A 6320-nucleotide genomic window follows, 5' to 3' on the forward strand; every position below is an offset into this window, starting at 1 on the left:
GTCATAAAGAACTCACATACTTATTGCAAAAATCTATTAGTTATTGAAACAAAGTACTACACGCATGCTCCTAGGGGGATAGATTGGTAGGAAAAGACCATCGCTCGTCCCCGACCGCCACTCATAAGGAAGACAATCAATTAATAAATCATGCTCCAACTTCTTCACATAACGGTTCATCATATGTGCATCCTACGGGAATCACAAACTTCAACACAAGTATTTCTCAAATTCACAACTAATCAACTAGCATGACTCTAATATCACCATCTCCATATCTCAAAACAATTATCAAGTATCAAACTTCTCTTAGTATTCAGCACACTCATAAGATTTTTTACTAATGTTGAATGCCTAGCATATTAGGATTAATTTCCTAGTTTAAGTAAATTACCATGCTGTTTAAGACTCTCAAAATAATATAAGTGAAGCATGAGAGAATAATAGTTTCTATAAAACAAATCCACCACCATGCTCTAAAAGATATAAGTGAAGTACTAGAGCAAAAACTATATAACTCAAAAGATATAAGTGAAGCACATAGAGTATTCTAATAATGTTGAAATCATGTGTGTTTATCTCAAAAGGTGTGTGCAACAAAGATTATTGTGGCAAACTAACAAATAACGACTCAAATAATACAAGACGCTCCAAGCAAAACACATATCATGTGGTGAATAAAAATATAGCTCCAAGTAAAGTTACCGATGGAAGTAGACAAAAGAGGGGATGCCTTCCGGGGCATCCCCAAGATTTGGCTTTTAGGTGTCCTTATATTATCTTGGGGTGCCATGGGCATCCCCAAGCTTAGGCTCTTTCCACTCCTTGTTCCATAATCCATCAAATCTTTACCCAAAACTTGAAAACTTCACAACACAAAACTTAAAGTAGAAAATCTCGTGAGGTCCGTTAGCGAAAGAAAACAAAACACCACTTCAAGGTACTGTAATGAACTTATTCTTTATTTATATTGGTGTTAAAACTACTGTATTCCAACTTCTCTATGGTTTATAAACTATTTTATTAGCCATATATTCATCAAAATAAGCAAACAACACACGAAAAACAGAATCTGTCAAAAACAGAACAGTCTGTAGTAATGTAACACCCCGGATGTAACTTTCCCAATTTGTACTCCAACTCTTGCCGTTTCCGGCGTTAAGTTATATTTATTTCTCGGGTTCGGGTCTTTGTCTCCGTGTGTTGTTGCCTTTGTCATGCATCTCATATCATGTCATCATGTGCATTGCATTTGCATACGTGTTCATCTCATGCATTCGAGCATTTTCCCCGTTGTCCGTTTTGCATTCCGGCACTTCGTTCTCCTCCGGTGGTCATTTCTAACTTTCTTTCGTGTGTGGGGATTAGACATTTCCGGATTGGACCTAGACTGCCAAGCGGCCTTGGTTTACTACCGGTAGACCGCCTGTCAAGTTTCGTACCATTTGGACTTCGTTTGATACTCCAACGGTTAACCGAGGGACCGAAAAGGCCTCGTGTGTGTTGCAGCCCAACACCCCTCCATTTTGGCCCAAAACCCACCTAACTCTGCTCCATGTCCTAGAGCGTTCGATCATGATCGCGTGGCCGAAAACCGCACCTCATTTGGACTCTCCTAGCTCCACTTATGCCTATAAATACACCCCCCTCCATTTCGGATCTCTCCCTCTCCGAAACCCTAGCCAAAAAAAAATCTCCGCGCTGCGCCGGACACGTCCGTGCCGGCCGGACAAAAATCGCCGCCACCGCCCCGCAAATCCTGTGCCGCCACGTGGCGCTCCCGCCGCCAGTCGCCGCCGAGGCCCGGGAGGCCCAAGCCGGGCCCCCGCGAGCCCGTAGCCGTCGCGCGCCCCTGCGCCTTCGTCTCCAGCCGCCGCCGCCTGAAGCTCCACCTTCGGTGACCGGCACCGCCGCGGGCCGCCTCTCCGGCTCCAACGCCACCCCACCACGCCGCCGCCGCGGGCCACGCCGCCGCCCGAGGCGGAGCTCGCCGCCTCGGCCACCACCGGATCCGGCCGCCCCCTCACCGGCCTCTCCCCGCTGCTCCGGCCTCATCCCTCGACTCCGGCGCTGGCCAACCTCGAAGAACGCACCTGATGAATAGTGCAGCCCCGATCTGGATCTAGATCTGAGCATCTCGGTTGACTTTCTCCTCTCGAAACCCTAATTTTATGCAAACTTTGACCGGTCGTATCTCCGCATCCGTAGCTCCGATTTGGGCATATAGCATACTAAAATGTTCGTCTCGACGAGTACATCATTTCATTCCATTGCATCATTTTCATTTGAGTTCATCTTGATGCCCGAGATGCTGTTAGAAGGAGGCTTCGTGAGTTAATTGTCAGATTTGCTAGTTCATCTTAGACTTTTGTCATTTTTGCCATGATTATTGTGTGCATGCTATGCCTGTGAGTCCTTCATATGTTTTGTTAAGGATCTTGTTATCTTTCCAGAGGTGCAACCCATGCATTTTTAGGATGTGTGTGGTGACTTGTGCAAGCTTGCAAAGTGAGGCACCCGGTAAATCTGTTTTCAGGGACTTAGTAGTTTTCACTAAGTCTGGGATTATTTAGTTCGTGATGCCATATGTTCTTGCTGTTTCCTAGTGATTCGTGCCTCTTCTGAGGATGATCAGTAAAGGAGTTTTGTTAATCTTGTTATGCTATTTCCATCCATGTCTTTACTTGCAATTATGGAGCACCCTAGCTTGAGTCAATTGAGCTCTACTTTTGCTTCGTTGTGAATCTGGGCAGATCGTCAACTCGTTTGCGACTTTGCCGATGTTATTGTAGTTGATCCGTGCATTCTATGCCATTCTTCTTGCCATGTCTAGCTTGTATTTTGTGCCTTCTTAAAGTATGTATGATTGCCTTGCCATGACTTGCACCGTAGTGAGTGCATCGAGCTTGTTTACATGCCTTCGTGAGTTATGTTTCAGCATGTCTCAGTTTTCACTGTCTGAAAACTGATTGTGTTTTTGCTATGTTCGTGTGCTTGTTAGTATATTTTGTGATCCCTTTTGGCTCAAGGTCACTAAGGTACTTTTGTTAAGCTTGTTGAGTAGCTCCATGCCATGTTCTTACTTGTCTTAATCAGGTCATGTATCCTATTGTTTTGCTGCTCAAAAGAGGGCTTCGTGATCTGAAATTTCAGACAAGTGTTAATTTCACTAAGTCTGAAATCTGTTTTGCATTTGCGTTTTTGACATGCTTGTTTGAACCTCATAATGGATGAATTGGACGTGGCTCAGTGCTAGTCTTTTGTTAAGCATCTTGTGTGCATCCCTACCATGTATTTTGTTGTCATGTTTGGTGGCTGTAGCATGTTCATCTCATTGCATTTAGATGCCTACTTGCTGTAAATTGCAGACCGGTGTCATTCTTAAATCGCTTGCCATTTCCAAACCGTAACTCCGATTCCGGCGTTCTTTATATCGTTTTCAAGCGATTTCATCTCATCTTTCCAGTGGCACACTTGGATTTCCAAGTTGAGGCCAATTCCATGCATTTCCTGTCATATCTTGCATTTTGCATCTCGCATCGCTTCCCGCATAGCATATCATCATTTCATCATATTGCTTGGTCTTGCACGTGGTTGATTGTATCCTTGTTGCTTGTTTGTATTGTTTGGGTAGAGCCGGGAGACGAGTTCACTAACGAGGAGCCCGTTGAGTTTGCTCTTGAGGATCCAGTCAACTCTGACAACTGTGCAGGCAAGATGATCATACCCTCGAAATCACTACTATCTTTGCTATGCTAGTTTGCTCGCTCTTGCTCTGCCAATGCTATGATGCCTACCATTTGCTTGTCAGCCTCCCAATTGCCATGTCAAACCTCTAACCCACCTTGTCCTAGCAAACCGTTGATTGGCTATGTTACCGCTTTGCTCAGCCCCTCTTATAGTGTTGCTAGTTGCAGGTGAAGATTGGAGGCCGTTCCTTGTTGGAACATTTATTTACTTGTTGGGATATCATTATATTGCTATGTTAACTTAATGCATTTATATACTTGGTAAAGGGTGGAAGGCTCGGCCTCTCGCCTAGTGTTTTGTTCCACTCTTGCCGCCCTAGTTTCCGTCATATCGGGGTTATGTTCCCGGATTTTGTGTTCCTTACGCGGTTGGGTTATAATGGGAACCCCTTGATATTTTGCCTTGATTAAAGCTTGTCCAGCAATGCCCAACCTTGGTTTTACCATTGCCACCTAGCCTTTTCTTTCCCTTGGGTTCTGCAGACTCAAGGGTCATCGTATTTTAACCCCCCCGGGCCAGTGCTCCTCTGAGTGTTGGTCCACCTGTCAGCTACCGGTGGCCACCAGGGGCAACTCTGGGCTGGCCTACCCGTACCTAGGACAATCTGAGTGTGCCCTGAGAAAGAGATATGTGCAGCTCCTATCGGGATTTGTCGGCACATTCGGGCGGTGTTGCTGGTCTTGTTTTAACCTGTCGAGGTGTCTTGAGTTACCGAGATACCGAGTCTGATTGGAACGTCTTGGGAGGAGGTCTATTCCTTCGTTGACCATGAGAGCTTGTCATGGGCTAAGTTGGGACTCCCCTGTAGGGATTGAACTTTCGAAAGCCGTGCCCGCGGTTATGGGCAGATGGGAATTTGTTAATGTCCGGTTGTAGATAACTTGAACCTTAATTAATTAAAATGAATCAACTGAGTGTGTTATCGTGATGGCCTCTTCTCGGCGGAGTCCGGGAAGTGGACACGGTGTTGAAGTAATGTTTGCGCAGGTTGTTCCTCTAGCTTCTCGCTCGTGCTTTGCCTCCTCTTCTCGCTCTCTTTTGCGAATAAGTTAGCCACCATACTTGCTAGTCGCTTGCTGCAGCTCCACTCATATTTTGCCTTACCCTTCCTATAAGCTTAAATAGTCTTGATCGTGAGGGTGCGAGATTGCTGAGTCCCTGTGGCTCACAGATTACTATTACACCAGATGCAGGTCCAGGTGATTCCGCTCCAGGTGACGAGTACGAGCTCAAGTGGGAGTTTGACGAAGACTCTCAGTGATACTACGTGTTTTTTCCTGACGATCAGTAGTGGTGCCTAGTTGGGGTTTGATCAGGACCGTGTCGCATGTTGGGTTATTTTCTATTTTGGCACCGTAGTCGGGCCATGAGTGTTTGGATGATGTATGTTATTTATGTACTCTGATGTGACGTGGCGAGTGTAAGCCAACTATGTTCTCCCCTTTATTATTCATGTTACATGTGATGTTGTGAAGATTGCCTAACTTGCGACATATGCCTTCAATGCGATTATGTCTCTAAGTCGTGCCTCGACACGTGGGAGCTATAGTCGCATCGAGGGTGTTACAAGTTGGTATCAGAGCCTTCCCCGACCTTAGGAGCCCCATTGCTTGATCGTTTTTAGCGGCCGAGTGGTGTCTAGAAAAATGTTTTGAGTCTTTTAGGAATTATATATCGGAGAGCTTAGGAATTCTTTTTACTTCCCAGTCTCCTCATCGCTCTGGTAAGGCATCCTGACGTAGAGTTTTGACTCTTCTCTTCTCAAATTTCACTAAAAAAAATTTTTAGGATCACGCGAGTATCTTGGAATCGTTCCGATGGCTTATGATGAGAACATTGACTTGGTGCCTCCTGTCAGGGGTTTAGTGGAAGTGTCCCGGGGAGTTGAGCTCTGAGGTGTTGTCATCATAATTTTATCGTTGCAATTCTGGAATACTTGAGATATTTTCGCCGACATCGAAAATCTCTTTTATGCAGTTCGTTGGTGAGATAACCTCGACGCCACCCAGTACTGGGGCGGGAGTTCGGGAGTATCGCCATAACTTGTATAACGGATGCTTTTCGAAGGTTGAGGTAGATGGTTTCCGAAGTTTTCTTGGTTATGTGTTGAAGGATGGATACAGCTGGATGTAGGATTTGCTAGTTTGGGTGAGATATTATGCTTCCCCTGTATCCCCAACACCTGATTGCATAACCGGAAAGGTTCGGGAGTTTCATAGGTGGGAATTCTAGTAGCTCTAGTTCTTCTTCCACGGATATTGGTTTGAGATTGGGATTTCTTACCGATTATTCGTTCTTGATCCATACCTTGTTGATTTATTTCTCTACCTTAATTCTACGTGGCTTCTCAATTTATGGATATGTGACCATTTGAAGAGGAATGCATTCGTTCATTTTGTTCGGATGTGAAGACTATATGTTGCAATTTTCATTCCATTGGATTCAGCTTCAATATTTATCTGTCAATGTGCTAATGGTGGTCAACCTCTTCAGGATGGCTCCTCCAACGCGCACGACTCCGAACCCTGATCCGCCACCACCTCCACCTCCTCCAGAGGCATGGCAAGCTG

Source organism: Triticum aestivum, chromosome 3A (assembly GCF_018294505.1).
Source record: "Triticum aestivum cultivar Chinese Spring chromosome 3A, IWGSC CS RefSeq v2.1, whole genome shotgun sequence".
In the NCBI taxonomy this organism is placed as follows: Eukaryota; Viridiplantae; Streptophyta; class Magnoliopsida; order Poales; family Poaceae; genus Triticum; species Triticum aestivum.